We start from the raw sequence: 17,861 nt of genomic DNA, 5'->3' as shown, positions 1-17,861 counted from the left end.
CAGACAGTGATCTCTGGCTGCCTTTGGTTGGTGGCATAGGCACTGCCTTTCAGACAACACCAAAATATTTATTAAAAGTTACACGAGAATACATTATGTTCTTCAGATGGGCACACAGCCTGAATAAGTGGGACACTGCAATACCAGCCTCACCTTTTTTTCATAACAGGAAGTGTAGAAGATAGGTTTCAGCAGATTTGATTACAGCAATTGAATTGACTTATCCTATGCTCCTGAGTTTAGATGAGGCGACCCACTTCCAACATGTACCAATTTCTCTGCATGCAGGGGGGAAATAGCTTAATTTTTGACACCAAGCTTGACACAGATAGAAAAGGATCTCTGGAGTTTGAAGCTCCTTTTTGTTGAAGTACGGAAGGAAATCCCAGCATTGATGTTGGTATAAATCTTTTGCAGCAGTTTAGCGATGGCACAACTGTACACTCAGTGGGCCAAGACTTGATGGTATTGTGATCTTGTTCTGCTTACTTGCTCAAAGCAGCCTACTAATTTATTAGAATGAGTGGAGTGAGGAAAAGTCTCCTTACACACCCTGCTAGAGGTTGTTCAGAACAAAGAGACTTTTGTACTTTTCATATGTCAGCCACCTTGTTAAAATTCTCTTCAAGAGCTGCAACTATTACTAATTAAACTTCCTTACCATCAAAGTAGCTACATAAATCAGCCACACAATAAAGGTTCTATGAAAAATACTTTATCAAGCCTTCTGAGCATACTTTAATGCAGTGCAACTGAAGAGTAACAGATCAACAACTTTATTTCCTCTGGTCAAATACTAAACCAACCAACTTAAGTTGAAAGCAGGTTATATTTCATACCTACAGCTTTGATTCAACCAACAGTCTTGAATGACATAAGTATATGCAAATAGCCTAAACATCAGTCTTATTTTTCTGTAAAAGTCATGTCTTGCTTTCAAATACCACTCTCAGATGTGTTGCAGTACCTGGTAGAATGAACCTGCAATGCTAGTGATGTATTAGGCGATATTTTTTGTTCATATTACTTTTTATCATCTCTGTTGGTTGTTAAAGACCCCTTTCTTCCATTCTATTGGCTTTTATTTTTTATTCACAGTTCCTGAAGATCAAAACCATATGAGTTTTCCATAACACCCATTCCTGCAGAGTTTCGGATTCATAACTACTTGGAACTGATATACTATTTAAATTAACATTAACTTTGGCTCTGACTCTTCTGTGGTTGGCCTGTGCCTCTCTTAGTCTTAAGCACCACCACTGTCCTAATGTAGATTCCTACTGCATGTCCTGAGCTATTGCATATTGCTGATGTCTCTCTCTCATGAACAGTGGGTATAAATTAAATCAACTAAATTCTATTGGAAAACAGAATAGTTTAAATGTCCCCAGAAGTGCTTTATACCTCTACTTAAGAGCCGAGTACTAGAATGAGCAAATGAAGACAACTGGGTTTTGGGTTTCTTTTCATTCTGATTAATGCCCTTTCCCATTTGATCAAGGCAGCTGGTCTGGTTTCTTGTCTGCAAGACAAATAAAGTATCTTAATCTTCTCTGTTACCTATTTTCTGTGGTGCCAGTGTCTGTTTCTTCTGGGGATTCCCATATTCACAGTGGTACAGTGATAAAAGCAATACTGTCTTGATTTAAGGCATCTAGACAAGTACCATTTAAATTAACAAGGAAACATCTATTCCCAGCTTGACTCTGTGTAAGAAAGTAGAGGTTGAGAAACTCTCTAGTGAGAAAATTCTTTGAAGATCTACACTCTGGCATAATATTACTGAAGAAAAGCTTAGACCCTGTGAAGTACATGTCAACATTGTTACTGATTTCCGTCAGCCCAGAGCTGCTTCCAGTGTCTTCAATAGAACAAAGGATTTGGGGCTTGGGAGATTTTTTTTTTAATAATAAAAATGGAATTTTGGCTGCCTCTTCTGCACAGAGACAGTCATACCAGCAGGTGAAGAGGAAGTCAGAACTGTTTAGTAAATGGAAAAATTATACACAAAAAAGGGGAGGCTGTTTCACAACTTTCAGAGATGTGCTAGAGCTTCGTTGATGTACACACAGGCTATGGAAAAGTAACTTTCTTTTTCCTGCCTTTGGATGCCATAGGTGTGTTTTGGCAAGAGAAGGACTGAATAGCACAGTATACTAGCTGATAGAACTGCTGAAATCAACACCAATCATTTCTGGAAAGCAGACAGGCTTGTGGGATGACAGATATAACAGGGATTGCAATGATACTGATTTGATCTCCACCCATCCGGCCTCTGTAACTATAAAATAAACCAAGGGAGAAAACCAAAGCAAATTGGCTGCGAGAGCTGTGGGATTTCTTCTTTAGACCAGTGCCAGCTAACAGACCCCCACAAGAAAACAAAAGAAATTGTTTATAGTTTTTAAAATATTTTCCATTTTTGAAGTTACTTACAAATGAATTTCCTAAAAGGAGAAAAAAAGACAGAGAGGAACAGATTAGGCAAGCTAAACTTAAAGTAACAAAAAGAGCAAAACCTCCAGCTATAGTGAGATGAAAAACTTATTCCCAGAAATGCAATAGATTGTAACTTCACATTGTTCTCTTGCAATAATTTCTGTAACATGTCCATAGCCAAATCCATCCACATCTCATGAGCAATTCCTCCAGTTCTGTCATGCGGTTGACTCTAAATGCAGCAGAAGGAGTATTTAAATTAAAGGAGCATCTGAGCTAATGGAGCCTCCTTTTGCTTGCACCACACGATTGGTTGGCTCCTGTGTTTATGAAGATGTGGGTTCTGCTGCAGCTTTTTACACACTTGGGGCAGTCATAAATCTGTCTCCTTGTGAATTCTCAAAGATTTTTCAGCCCTCAATAGCGCTGAAATCAAACAAAATATTCAAAAGATAGGGAACAAACAATGCCCAATGAGCAAGATTATTAACTTTGTTCCTTCCAAAAATTGGCTGAAAATGTTTCCCTTTGAATGAATCGAAAACTACATTCAAAGGATTTCATTCTCATTGCAACACTTTGTTCATTTGTACATCCATAGGCTGCAGGTTAGAGCATTACCCCACCTGGGTAGTGTACCCCACAAGTGATTTCAAGCTGTAGGCATCCAAGGGGCTGAAAGCTCCCTTCCTGCTGCGCAGCATGTGCTGAGCCTGGCACAACGTGAGACCTGATGCCGCCACTGCCTGCACCCTGCTTCTAAACTGTTCTTGCAGTTTCTCAGATTTCTCTTCAATGGATCTGATTTTTTTCCACCCCAAGGAACAGAGAATGATCAAGGGAATCATGTTTCTTTGAAAAGAGATGCGATTAGTCACTCAGAGAGGAAAAAACTCTCATCAGGACTCATTCTATGCAGAGAAAGAGACTGGGCTGCATGCCAGACTGCTATTAATTCTACCTGGAAACAGATTAAATCCTAGGTCACTGTTCTGGATATGGAAACCTTTTGCTTCTTCCATGTTTTCAGCAGGGCTCTGGAGTTTTTGGCAGTGTTTTGAGCATTGTGCTCTATAAAGCAGTGTTAAATACTGCACATTTATAGTCAGGAAACACCTCAAAGTCCCCTAATGTCAATTAGCTACTTCCTCTGCAAAGTTGTAAGCAGATGCACGAGAGCAGCTCTACAGGAATATATTTGCTAACAGGTGCACATTAGGAAGGAAAGAAGGTTGTTTATATTAATGGGAAGGAAGTCCCCTTCAAAATTGCTCATCCAGTATTTTCTGGCTGCTTCTGGCCCTGCTGTTGCCTCTCACTTTTCACCCACACGTGTTGGGTAATTAGGGTTTCAAACGATGCATGAAGGGCCTCTGCTTCTAGTGACTCATAGCTTCAGGGATTATCCACGATTACTAAAAGGCTTATGATTCCCTTATGATTCCCTTAGGTGTGCATAACACATTGGTCTTCATAGGTGCTATAAGATTAAAATTACAGGGACTCCTGACAGTAATGATAAATTACACCAAGACAGGTCTTTCAGTGGTATAAAATGGGGCAACTTCACTGAAGGCAGGAGAGTTTTGTCAAACTAATCATCCTGATGAGCTAGCACATTGCAAACAACTGCTGCACAATGTTTTCTTTCCTTTCCACTGCGATAATACTGTTTCTTTCTCACTGTTCATCTCTCAACATACAGAGGGCCAGTTGCAGTTTTATCCCCTAGTTTTAGATCACCAAACTCGTAGATTTACCCAAACCTAAGTCAGAATCCCCAGCTATATTGACTTGGGCTCATTTTTTAGTGAGATCTGTTTTGGCATGGGACCAACAACCACACATTTGCAATCAACCCTCACCTTTTAGTACACAGAGTCCATTGAAATCACAGATGATGTTCTCATGCCAAAATACATTCCTATTTCTAGCTCTGCCATCAATGGGTAATAAAGCACTCAAACTATTAGAGATCCATTATAAACACTGCACTTGAAAAAACAAACCCTGGGTGAAAACCAGTGTTTGCCAGGACCTCTTTCCGAACTTGGAGTAAATTGGTGTGAAAAAATGCAGCTTGCCTTGAGAAAGGCACTGACACAATTCTCTGCTCTTCTGAGGAAGAGAGGGACATTCTGCCTTGGTCTCATTTCACAGAGGCAATGAATTAAAACAAATGAAAATGCTTGTACTGGCTTCAAGTTACTTGTTGGAGATATCTATGCACTTATGCAAGCAATTTGAAGGTGCATTTAGAATTAGAGAATGAGTTCATCTGCCAGCTCAGATGATCCAAAAACCCTTTAGAGTGCCATGGGTGCACAGAACAAGTGCACAGGCACATAATTTGATCCTGTTACCAGTTTTGTGCTGCATTAAACATACTTCAGATCAGCATGGATGCTTTTCTGCTGGAAGACGATTTCTTGGCCCTTTCCCTTTAGGGACAACAAATATATGCTTAATACAGCTTGTTTCATATACATATATATGATATAGCTCGCCTCATTTGAAGTATCCTAACACATTGCATACATAATGAGAGAAGGCACAGTGTGTCAGAACCATACCAGATGAGGGCTTTCCTTCAAGGGAAAACATTTGGCCCTCGTGTTTTCCATGGACATTTTGCAAATTTCCCACTCACTCAGGAGACTAGGTCTCATTTAAAAACTGACTCACAGTAGATCTACTCCATTCAAGAACACACAGTACACAGAGAACAAAACCAGGACTCAAGCTGCAGTGCAGAAACGTGTGAACACCAGCCCCAGACTCCAGCATACAGCAACCAGGTCAGCAAGGTGCAGCTGAGCTGAAATGCTGAAATGCTCTGCCCTGAGCTGAGGTACAGCACAGATGAGGTGCCCAGACTCCTGCTGTTGCTGAAATGATGTGCTTTTCTCTGTGTCAGGTGTCTGCTCATCACTCTGTGTGGCATGACACAAGTGTAACCTTAGGCTTCTGAGTTTCAGGGAAGAGGTCCTAGAATCACTACCATGATTTTGCAAATGTTACTTTTCTGCCTTAATCAGACAAGCTCTATTACTGCTTCAGCAACAGACATAGGGACTGAGTAAAGGAAGGAATATGGAATTTAGCCCAGAGCCCTTTTAAATGCACTTCTATGTGTAATTTAATAGCTGTATTATAAACATTAATGTTAGTATAAAAATCTGGGGAATTTCAGGCTCAAACTGAGTTAACTTTTTTCTTTTACCTTCTTTCCTCTTGAGAAGCTTGTTTTCTTTTTATTGCATTCCAATAACAAGAGACCATTTTACACAGGTACATCTGCAACATGTTACAGGCAGCATAGAATATTAAAACAACCTGTGCTACTGCTAGTGAAACTAATAAGGGAGGTAAAACTTTTCTCAGGCTGAGAGGAAAAAGGTGCCTATAGCAGGAACTCCATTAGCAAACTCCATTACTGGAGGGACTGCACTGAATGCTGAAGTCATTTCTAATTTAATCCTGTTTCAAGTGGCAACTCTAATACTCAAAGAGGGGAGCCAGGCTACAGTGAAGTGGTGGTGGTGGTGGTGGCCAGGTAGTTCACATGAGGTTGTGTTTAGATATGGATCAGGGGTTTAAAACAAAATGGCAAGTTAAGATAATAAAACTGAGGAGACTATAAAGCAGAGAGAGAGGAAGTTTATACATTAACCTTTCTTACTTCATAAAGAGGGGCAAACCTGTCTACCCTAATCCTCTGAATTGACACAAGTGTGAAAGTTCACCTCCAGTGTTACTGAGTTCATGCTCAGCAAAGGATCAGCTGTGAAATAGATTGCAAAGCCAGGAGAGAGAGAACAGTTCAGTTGAGAAATGGAACAGTGGAAGGGGAAAAATGAGCAGTAGGAACAAAAAAGGTGAACGGGAAGGGCAGCTGAGTGAGAGAAGCCAGAGAAACAGAGAGGAAGAGCCAAATGGAAAAATAAACAAATAGTTTATTCTTTGGTTAAGGCTTAGGAATTCCTGCTCCACAAAAAATTACCATTTCCAGATTTGATTTATTTTTTATTTTAAATTGGAAGGAAAAGTCAGAAAGACAAAAGAAATGTACAATGGAATATATATTGTGGTTCTGGCCACCCACCTGCTTACCAGACTGGCTCCCAGCACAAATTCTGACAGAATCAACACAGTCCACTAAATCTCACTGTCCATTGGACAGTGGCTCCACTGGAAATCCTCTGCCTAGCTATATATCCTGTCACTGCTTTTTTAAGCTGTAGAGATACCCAAGGGGAACTTGGTTTCAAGAATAATAACACAATATGGTATGCTAGTGCACATAATTTTTCAGTTTAGATTTCAAATAGGAAGTTACTAATGTGCATTGGGTTTTTCCAAGGACAGAAAAAGAAAATCTGTTTTATTGTTGTATCTCTGCTGGTGGAGGAAGAGGGGGAAATGTGGAGGAAGAGGACAAGACAGACTCATATTCATGGAAAAAATTTGTCTATGTGTGTGAGAGGAAATTTGCTGAATTTATTCTGTGGCTCCACAAAAGGCTTATAGCTCCATGTTTTGTTCTCCTAACCCCAGTTGTCCTAGACATTGTTATATTTATTGTAAGTTTGGTAACAACTTACTATTAACATTTTATTGTAAGTTTGATGAACAACTACTAGTTCTTTGATGGTGGACTCAAGTCTCAGATAATGCACACCCTACTAACTGGTTCCTGCTTCACGTTCCTCCCTCATGAAAATGGTACCTGACATGTTGGGAGAGCCATGACATCTTCCCAGTTTTTGATCCAAGGCAAAATAATGTCTTTCTATGACACCTTGCACCCTCGTGGTGCAATTCTGGAGGGCTCTTCATGGCTGCAGACTGTGACCAGGTTCGTAAAGTTCCACTGTTTCTCCTGGGACAATCAGGGTATAGATTTGACATAGCCAGGATAGAAGAGAAGTAGTGGATGTGGACAGGGGTGGGGATGGAACAAGTCTAAGGGGAGGGATGGGATTTCATTCCAAAAACAAGCTGGCTTTACAGGGGACATGCATGGGCAGTAGGAGACCAGGCACAAGGAAGTCTGGAAATACCAGACTCCAGGATGGTTTGCAGATGGGGAGGAGTGAAAGGGGCTAGAAACCTGGAGATGGAAAAGTGCTGGAGGAGTGGGGCTGAAAATGTGAACAGAAGAGCACTGGGTGAGAAGAAGTGGGAACTCTGCCCCCTGTGGTGGGCAGGACTGAGAAATAACATGGGGCAGTTTACCACCACCCACCATCTCATCATGTAAGACTGTTCTTTTTTCTTTGTTTCATTCCTTCTGTGTTTAACTTTCTGGTAATTAAATGTCAAATCCAGCTGGTCGGCTTGATCTTAAATCTGCCCAATTTGATACTCAGGCCTGAGGTGTCCTAGGGCAGGGGAAAGGCTGTGGCCCAATACTGTAACCTGGACCCCATATTCAGAATCTGTGCCCTTATCATGTGGTTCATCAAAGTACATGTGCCTCCTCACATAACTCCACGCAGATGTGAGTGGTCTTGGGGAAATTTGTACTAGTATACGTGAAACTTGAGGGAAAAAAGGTATCTAGCTACCGAGAGGGTCACATTACTTTGACTTGGGAACTTATATGTCTACATTCCTGCCTCTGAAAGCAATCCAGGATCTGTGAATTCACTTGCATATATAGATATTTGGCAGATGCATCAAAGAAAAATATGTGACTCCACCATACATCATTAGTAGGTTAGTTTATCTGAGGTAAGGGACATAATACTGGCTAAGAAGGCCTTTCCATTCTGTATCAGTACTTTGAAACATATTTGAAAGCAATTCAGGTTTTAATTCAGACTCAGTGTTCATTTCCAATAAATTTATTTTCAGTGCCCTTTGTATTTATGCTTCTTTCAACCTGTTTTCCTTCCATTTGGCAATCTGTATATTCAAGTCTAGCTGTTAGTTTTTGGACCTGGTTGCTGCAATTGGAATTGGCTGAGGTCTTAAATTATGTTTGAGAGTTTGATCCCACTTGAATAAAATCATAGAGTGCTTTCCATTAAATTTAACATGAACAACAGAGAAATCAGAAATGAAGAATATTTTGCTTCTTAAAAATATCCAGGAAGTTCCACAGCTCAAAACTTCAGTAGATGTATAAGGACAGGATGCAAAGATGGGACACAAAGATGATTTATAAGAATCCAGACTTTCAAATGAAATTAGTAGATATGTTACCATCAGTGAGACAAATTCTACACTTTAACACATATTCCTGCTTGGAAGTCTATTGCACTCAAATTTTGCACTGTGTATCAGAATGAACTACAGTTTGTTAGGTTTTGTCTTTTTATAATTTCCTTCTCATGGTTCTAGAACTTCTCAGGTGCCATCTCCAAAACAAGCAATTTTCCACAGATAATGGATGTGTTCTGGGAAAATTGCCTCTCTGTACTAACAGAACAAGTCAGAGACATCCTAAGAGACATGCTAGTGAAATGGTGTTTTGTAGCATTCTGCTGATTTGCACAAAAAATAAAACCCCAAACCTTGGCTGATTCCCTTTGGATTTTTTGACCTTCAGCTGTGAAATCCCTGGAGGCAAAGGCCATCTCCTTTTAACTGTATGGAAACTCATTAGCCCAAAAGAAATGCTACTATGAGCAAAGGACAATTTTGAAACTTTGTGAAGCTGCAAGAGTTAGGTGGCAAAACCTCTCCCTGTGGTGATGTGTGCTTTCTCACACAAATGGTCCCCCCAAAAGTTGGCTGGACTCCTGCTAAGAATAAATGCGTACCGTTGCAAATAAAAGCTGTGATTGAGGCCTTAAAGCTTTACTGTTAGCCAGCCAGACAATAATTCATTTGTACTTGATTTTTCTTTAACTCCTTTTTTGCTGTTTAAGGGAATCTTCCCAGGGATTTTTCTAGCTGTAGTAACCATAAGATCTTTATCTTCCATGTGCTTTTCTTCTATATGAAGAGAAAAAATGAAACCACATGAAACCGGGCAATGCACCAGAAAACATTTATGAAATTTCTGGTGAAGTGTTTTGGCATAACTACACAACAATAACATACTATTTTCATTAACTTGAACAAACAAACCCAATAGATTATTAAAAAACAAAACGAAGAAGAAAGTACAGATGCGGTGTAACTTTACAGTTTGACAATGCAGAGGACAGATTTACCAGCTTATTTACTGCTTCTCTTGACAAAGGAGAAGAGCTAACCCAAAAGCCATAGGCAGGATCTACAGCAAAGAACATGGGGGAAATGCCAGATGATCTAGGTCTCACTGGTGACAGTAAACCAGAAAGATTCACAGCAGTGCTCAGGATACAGCATTTGCAATCTTTTAACTGTCATCCAGTTAAGCTTAATGACCATAAAGGTAATGGATGCTCAGTAGAGCACTGAGTGCTTCCAAAGAGATAGAAATGTATTCCTCACTTATGCTCCTGCAAGCACGGATTAATAATTGGTCTAGAAGCATTCTTCTCTCATTTCTTTCAGAAACTACATTGCTTAATAGCATAAGAAGTATTTTGGTGTCATGCAGCACACAAGACCATATGCTCTGTGCAACATTTGGAGAAACTCACTTGAGTGACTGATCAGTCCAAACATCCTCCACTGCTGAGCCGAATTTGAGTCATGTAGCTAGTGTCACACAAATCACTGCCATATGAACAATCCGCCTCGAACATAAGCAAGCTAGCTTGGACAGTAGAAGTAGTTAAGCCCAATTAATATTGCAGTTCAGGGAGACTATCTTATTGTACTTCAAAAGATAAATTTATCTTCAGGGAAACACTGCAGGCTGATTTATTTTACAAAGACCTCTGTGCTGTGTTGCTTGTTCTTGGTAACACAAAGCTTTCTCAGGCCATCTCTTTGTGGGAACACACAGTGGGACATCATAGAAATATCCTAAATGTACATGCTCTCCTGGAGAAAGGACACAGCAAACAGGAGGTTAGAAGAAAGAAGAATGGAGGAAGAAGCATCAGTGATAGACAGCTCTGGCCCAAAGTCACAAAAGGAGAGGAACTAGAAAGAAGGATAACTAGTTCAAAACTGTTTAGATAAAGGCTAATGGGCCAATTAAATGACAATCAAACTGTTCAGAGATGAATGCCTCACAATTGTGGATAAGGGGAGAAAAGGAACCCTGAGGGTTACAGCTCATCTGCTGTTATGTTAGGGGCAATGTATCCACCTCAACCCTCCCAGTAAATCCTTCTCAGAGTTTTGAAAGACATTTATTTATGCTTGTTCAGAGCGTTGAGTCTCATGAGACAATTAAAAAAGTCTTACAGAGTGCTTCTAAAAGTCCAACAGCTATTTCAAATATGAAAGAACAAAGGGTAGGCTGGGATTCAGGGATCTCACAGAGTAAGAAAGCATTCAAAGTGAAGGAAGAGCAAGTGGGCTGTTTGCTACATTAAAGCAGATTAGTTGTGAAAGAGTGAGAGGTTTTTTGCATTTTTTATTTCTTCTCGTGTGAACTTGTACATCTGTTAAGCGTTTGTGTACTAGTTTATAAGTAGTGGTGCTATTTAAGCTGGTAAAACATACAAATACCCCAAAGGGAACAAGTATGTTAACATATACTGCTGTTATGAAACTGGCATTTTCCATGCTAGGCCAAAGAATTACCGTCTTTCTGGCATTTCCAATAATTCAGAATGAATATAAATGTTGAAAATATTGTTTTATTTCTCGTACAATAGAGTTTTTTTTTTAATTTTAAATTGAGATGGTGTTAGGCTCATCACCGTGTTTCATTCCAGTGGTTCCTCCTGAGTGATGCCTTATATCTTGTGGAATACCCTGATTTGATCCAATTCCAAGGAATAATTTGCCATTCTTATGCATGGAGGTATTTTGAAAGAGGTTTTTGTTTTTCTTTTAAATGCAGTCCTGCTGTTCCAGCTCATGTTTTATTTTCCCTATCTACCCTTTAACTAATTACTGTGTTGCACAGCCTGGTGATGCTTGACAAGGAGTTGAAGTGAGCTGACTATCGTAAAGGAAAAAGGGCTGACAACAGTATACAGTGAAAAATGGTAATGCATGAGGGTGAGAGACAGAAAAAAGCCATGAGCAAACTTAATCACCAAAGTCCAGCACAGTGGGTCCTCTGCCCTCTCCTTTCTAACCCAAAGTGCGTGCACTTTGCTCAGTGACTTTTAAGAAAGTCTTGCAATACTGTGGAGGAACAAAACCTGTCCCTTAAAACAGAAGCATGCCTTAGGCTCCTGAGTAGAGCTCTTGGACTCTGAATCCCACCTGTGCAAGCAGGATCCCTCTGCAGGGCCATGGTGTCCCCTGCTATCCCACTAGGACACCACATGGGCTGTGGCCATCCATGCCCTTGCAGCCCTCATGCTCCACTCAGGGTACAGCTGACTGGGGCCCCTGCCTTGGGTTTCTACAGTGCTCTTCACCCCAAACCCTGGCACATCATGGTGATGCTCATCCCCTTGGGGTACTTGTCCCAAAAGGAATTAGAGAACCTTTTCACAGATTCAGAGGCAGATGTAGGAAGACCTGCCCAGTACTTACAAGCTTTATCAGGACTTGTGCTGTCTGTGGTGATCTCCATCCCAAAGGAAGAGCGTGCCAGCTGATTATGTAAAGATGTGCAGAGAGGCTTATCCTCCCCTGCTGAGGTTTTTCATCTCTCAGCATTCATTTTGTCACCATCTCAAGACTTCTAAAGGAAAGCCCTGAGCTCCTGCCTTCGTCATGAATGGGAAAAGACAGACACTTCTGCAGAGAGATTTGGCTTACCTGAGGTTGGGATGGATCTGAGCTGAGCTGTTGGCAAAGCTCCTGGAGCCATGGTTTCCTTCGGCCTTTGCTCCCAACAACTGGCAGGGAGCCGGCAGCAGGACCACAGGCCACAGGGTAATTGGCCCCTGCCAAATGAGTTGGAAGAAAGTGAGAGATTTTGTGATGGAAATTTTTCTTCTTCCCAGCCATTCCCCAAAAAATTCAGGCTATCCATGTGGAAAGTTTTGTCTGTGAGCAATCAGTGAAGAAATATGTAATTGAGTATGTTTTGATCTGTTTTTATTTGCAGCTGTTGTCCTGAAATGCAGCTTTTTTGGAAAATTAATGGGAATACAGACCTATAAGTCTGATGTGGCCAGTGGGAGTGAAGATCTTAACTGCCTGAGCTTGCCTTTATGACTTGTAGCTGTAACTCCGATAAAGTATTGTGACTCCCTTTTTTCTATTTGTCTGCTTCTACCATCTCCCATTTCCATCTGTGGACTAACAGATTTCTGGAAGTGGGAGATGCTCATCCTAAACAGAAAAAGAGACATCAGAAAGAAAGTGGATTAATAATGAGAAGGGGAGGTTTATTTTTTAGAAGATGCTTGTGCTTGTCACAGTGGAATTAAGAAATCTTATTCCTCTCACTTGATATATGGCACATTCCTACTCCTCCACATCTGTCCGGATACATGCCTAAGCAGCACACTTTCAAAGTGTCCTTAAGAGTGGCTCATCTTTTTTTCACGAGCTACAGGATGATAAAGTCTCTGTAATAATCATTTATTGTTTCCAATTTCCATCTGTATCCGGGTGTAATGTTCACAGATTCAAAAAGCTGGAACAGGCAGGTATTGGCTAAGTAGCCCACCTGGCTCCACTTATCCCCCTTTCAAATTAGAGGCAATGTAACCCAAAACCTCTATCTTCTGCTTTTTAACATTTCACACAAACTCATTTGGGAAATTTATTGTGACTTTAAAAAGATCTGACTTTTTTATTTGGTGCGTCACACTGCAGGAACAGTACAGTACCTGTTAGCCAGATGGTACAGGAATAACATGCCAAAAGGTACCAGATTTCTTATTTAGAGTCTGCTGTGAAACATGCATATCAGATTCAGGTGATATTAATGAAAAAAATAATGTTGGAAAAGTTACGAGCCATTATTCCATACAGAAATGGCATTTTTTCCCTTTTACAAGCACTCTTGAGTTAAATAAGCTTTGAACTTTCAGAACTTTCTGTTTGCGGGGGCTTGCTTATAACAGTCATGTAGCCAATATGACGACAGGTTTGGAACAGGCCCAGGTATTTTTAATCAGTGAGACCCTGCTGCAATGTATGAAACAGATTTGAACTGCTTTTGCCTTTACATGAACAAAATTTTCTCTAACTTAATATAAAATCAATGTAACCAACTGACCAAATTCCCAGAAAATTTACTGCTCCTCAGCAGGTTTGGCTGCATTATAATTTTAATTGTCAATCTTAATATGATCTCGCAAGGGTTTTATGAAAACCAATTTAGTTTTAGAGATTGTAAATGGTGTGGTGGCTCTGTCAGCGTGAGCACTATCAAACTGTTTTACTATCAAACTGTTTTATTATCATATCAAAATTAATATTCAGTTTTCTTTCTTGTTGGTATTAAACCAGACCAGATGTTTGCTCTGAGTTTGTAAGCCCCTGGTAACAGTGACAAACAGGATGAAAGTCATAGGGGAAAACAAGGCCAGCGCCGGCACTTGGAGCCAGTTGGTTCCCACCCCACTTTGCTCCCTGCTGTGCTCGAATAAGCCATCCCTCCCACGGGGTTGTTTGCTTGCTCGTTCAGTTGTTTGTTTGTTTGGAGGGAACTGGGTTAGAGTAGCTCAACTTCAAATGAAAAACACGTCCTAATCTAGCGGGACCTGCATTGGAAATTATGCATCAGAGCATCCTGGCCCTTTTGGAGTCCAGATCTGCACTAAAGCCTGGCTGCGGGACCTGTGCTTCAGTTAGGAGTTTCCAGACTTACTGACAAAGTCATGCCAGCAGAGCCCTAGCTGTTTCCAAGGATCTGCATGGAAACAGCTTGTTTTGGTCATCTTGTGTAGTTCTTTTGAGGAACGTTCTCTACTTTTCTACTTTCTTTAGACGTGCCATCAGATCCTTCTAGGCCCAGGCAGCACCAGGACTCACCATGCCCTCACCCACTCTGACCTTTCTCCCCTTCACATTCATGGTGGCAATCCCAAGTGACATGATTGGATGTATGGAGTCATGTCTTCTGATTGCAGAGTCACACAGCTCAGGCTGTAAGGAGGCTTCCTGCCATGGCCACAGGGACGATAGGAAAAGATGACAAAGGTGCAGGGAAATTTGAAGCCAGGAGCTTCCTCTTTAGGTAGATCTGCTCTAAGCGGTTTGATCCTCTCTCATGTCCTTCTCTCTCAAATAATTCAGCACAACACTTCATGCACCGGTATGTGAATATCTCCAAACTACTGGCACTATTTTTTGCTCCCTTTTTCCTATGGAAGATCTTTGGCATTCAGACCCCCAGTTCAGTATCACCAACAGGGACCTGACTCCCTGTTGGTGATACTGAGACCCTCAAAGCCTCCTTCGATTGGAACTTAAGCCATTCATGGGCAGGTCTTCCTCACCACAGGAGCTGACCAATCACTCTGAGGTCCTTTCCTTCTCTCACAAGCTCTACACAAATCTTGCTTGTTGGTCTTCAGCAAAATTCACCTCCTGAGTGAATTCACCACTGAGGAAGCAGCCTGTTGTAGGTGAAGCACACATGTGAAAGACTATGAGATTTTTAGGGCTACCATAACACATATGGAATGAAATGAATGTGTAAACCTACCCAGTACCTCACTTAATAAGAAAGTTGACTCTAGGTATGAAAAAAACTGAAAAACTTATAGCAGGAGGAAGTTTGCTGGACTCCTGATCTCAGCTACCCATAAAGTCTGTGTAGGATGTTCCCACTATGAAACATGGAAAATTGTAATGATTTTCCTGTTAATTTCATTAAGGACAAAAGCATATCTCTAACTGAATTTATGGTGTTTTGCAAGTTTAAGAAAGGCCACTTTAAACATGACCAAAGGAAAACAAAAATGAAAAAGGGTGCTTTTCTAACTTAAAATAATATTGACATAACTTTCTTGAATTTTTGCATTATTTTGAGTAGGCTTTCAAAGCAGAACTGTCAAAATGTTATTAATGAGATGTAAAATGTCTTATATGCTAACTGTCTTCACATTTCATTGCAAATTTAAAAACAAGGAAAAAAAAGAAACCATTTTAACAGCATAAATTTTGCCTAAGTGTATTTTTATTTTTTCAGCAAAATGGGTCATTGGCATAACCTGTGAACATTTTTCAGTTTGCCATGGTTTGATGAAAATTAGACATATTACATCAAATTCATGTGATGAATATGCAAAATCATTTGAAACAGAAAAGAAAAAAACACATCTGAGCAGGCTTTTTGCAACAAGATTTAAACTATACACTTCAGTCAGAAAACTTGGAGGGCAGCTTAATTTCTTTGAGCTATGAGACACAAGGGCAAAGCCCTCAGCACAAGTTAATTGCTATTGCTCCACCAAACACATTGAATCCATGCTAATAGCAAAGGAATCATGCTGATTGACATCAGATGAGGATTTGGCCTTGTTTTGTCTCCTGGGTAAATGAGATTTTTGGTGTTAAAGAGAACATTATTACTCCACAAATGACACAGCACTGTTGCTCTAAACACTAACTTGCTTTTGTAATCCGTTGATTCCCAAAGATTCCTTAGTCTAAATCAGGGTAAATAGAACAAAACAGTTTTCTGTTTTCTAAGGTTTTGATGTGGTGCTCGTTGGTGCTACTCTGAGCTTGCACAAGTTCACTGTATCTACTTGAACACTGACTCCTGTTTGTGAATGTTATCTGGTCACCAGCCTGATACTCTTCAATTTTTGTTAGAAAAAATAGATATATTTTTTAGAAGCTTGGTGGTTTAGCAATTTAAGTGTTTATAGCTAACAAGTACCATCCTCTGCAGAATTCTTCAGTTTCAGCATAGAATAACCAGGTGGTTTAAAATAACAACATGGTTTAAAAATTTGTGAAAACATGCTGTTATCTTATTAGTTCGCTGTTCTACAAATCTACATCATCTGCTACCACCTCACCTGCCTCCCCCAGAGTCCCTTAGTTCTGCTCTCTAACATTTACAAAATCTTACAGAAAAGTAAAAATGATAAATTATAAACTGACTGTGAAAGCTTATTTTCCATGTACTGTGCTAATCCATACTCCAGTGGGGTGAATATTTCTTGGCTGCAGGCAAATGCTAAACTTCAAAGTGTGGCTCAGGTGCTGAGCTGTGTCTTGTGCTTGACAGCAGGTGCTGACATGGAGGCTGCTGTAACCCATATCCCAGTCATGTCTTGCACGCTTTTCAGGCATCTGGGACTTCATAACTGTACAAATTCTTGCTAGAATTTGTCATGTGCTAGGCCATGTGTGACCCCCAAGCTCTGCAAAATGTGTAGCCACACATTGGCCAGAGCAATAAGACACATGTGACATACAAAATAAACGCTAAACATACTCCCTGGAGAGGCAACTGAAAGTAGTATACTGGGGCCACAATTTTTGTGTGTTCTGCAGATCTAATGCCTGAGAAAGCTATCCCTAGCATGTGGACAAGCCTCAGGACAACCCATGAACCATAATTCAGGTAGTGGTTGCTACCTTGCTTTCTCCTATCACCTGTGTTTCAGAGTGCCCAACATTTTCCATACCAATATTACTTTGCTCCCTGGTGCATGATGAAGTCTCGGAAGAGGAATTGTAACTGAACTGCATTTTGCAGCCTTAAAACATTTTAGTTATTCCCTTCCTTGTAGCTTTCTTTTCCTTTCTGCCACCTATGAAATTAATTTAATCATAATGCCTGTGTCTTTGCTGATTCCATGTCACTCCTCCATGTGAACAAAACACTAAGTCCACAAGGTTCACAAGGGCTTTTCTGTGACTTTGCCTTCTCGCAGTTGGATCAGCTACTTCAGAATGCAGGCATCCTGTGTCTTATTTCCAGCACACTATGAAGTCACTATAGCCCCATTAGCATTCATAACAGTAGGCCACCTGGGTATCTGACCCACAGCAACATTTTGACACAATCATTTTCTTTCCAGCATAAATTCTAGAGTTCTGCTTTTTCCTTGTAGACAGCCTATTGCAACAACCCTCATAACTAGTAGTCAAGTGATAGAAAATATTTTCTAGGGAGAAAGAGATCAAATAAAGAAAGTTAAATTGTCTCATTTCAGATCTGCTAAGGTGGGGTAGAAGCCCATGGAGGGCTGCCAGATGTAACACAGGACAGAGAATATACATGGTCCCATCATCAAGCAGCAGTGGAAGCCCAAGCACAAGTCTAGAATACACAGAATGCATTGCTAAGTGAGTGAATCCCCCTTAATTTTCCAATCTTAATTCAATAAACAGATCCACTGAAATTCAGAACAGATAACTTCTACATTTATTTTTTGTAGAGACTTTAACATGTTTGTGATATGATAGTCAGGATCTGCAATATGCAGTATATGAAGTTTGCTACCCTTTGAAATACTCCCTAAATATTCAGGCTGGTGTCTTAC

This window comes from Agelaius tricolor, unplaced genomic scaffold (genome assembly GCF_023055355.1).
Source record: "Agelaius tricolor isolate 1412-34295 unplaced genomic scaffold, bAgeTri1.0.p SCAF_3, whole genome shotgun sequence".
NCBI classification, from domain to species: Eukaryota; Metazoa; Chordata; class Aves; order Passeriformes; family Icteridae; genus Agelaius; species Agelaius tricolor.
Note: the sequence above shows the minus strand (reverse complement) of the source record.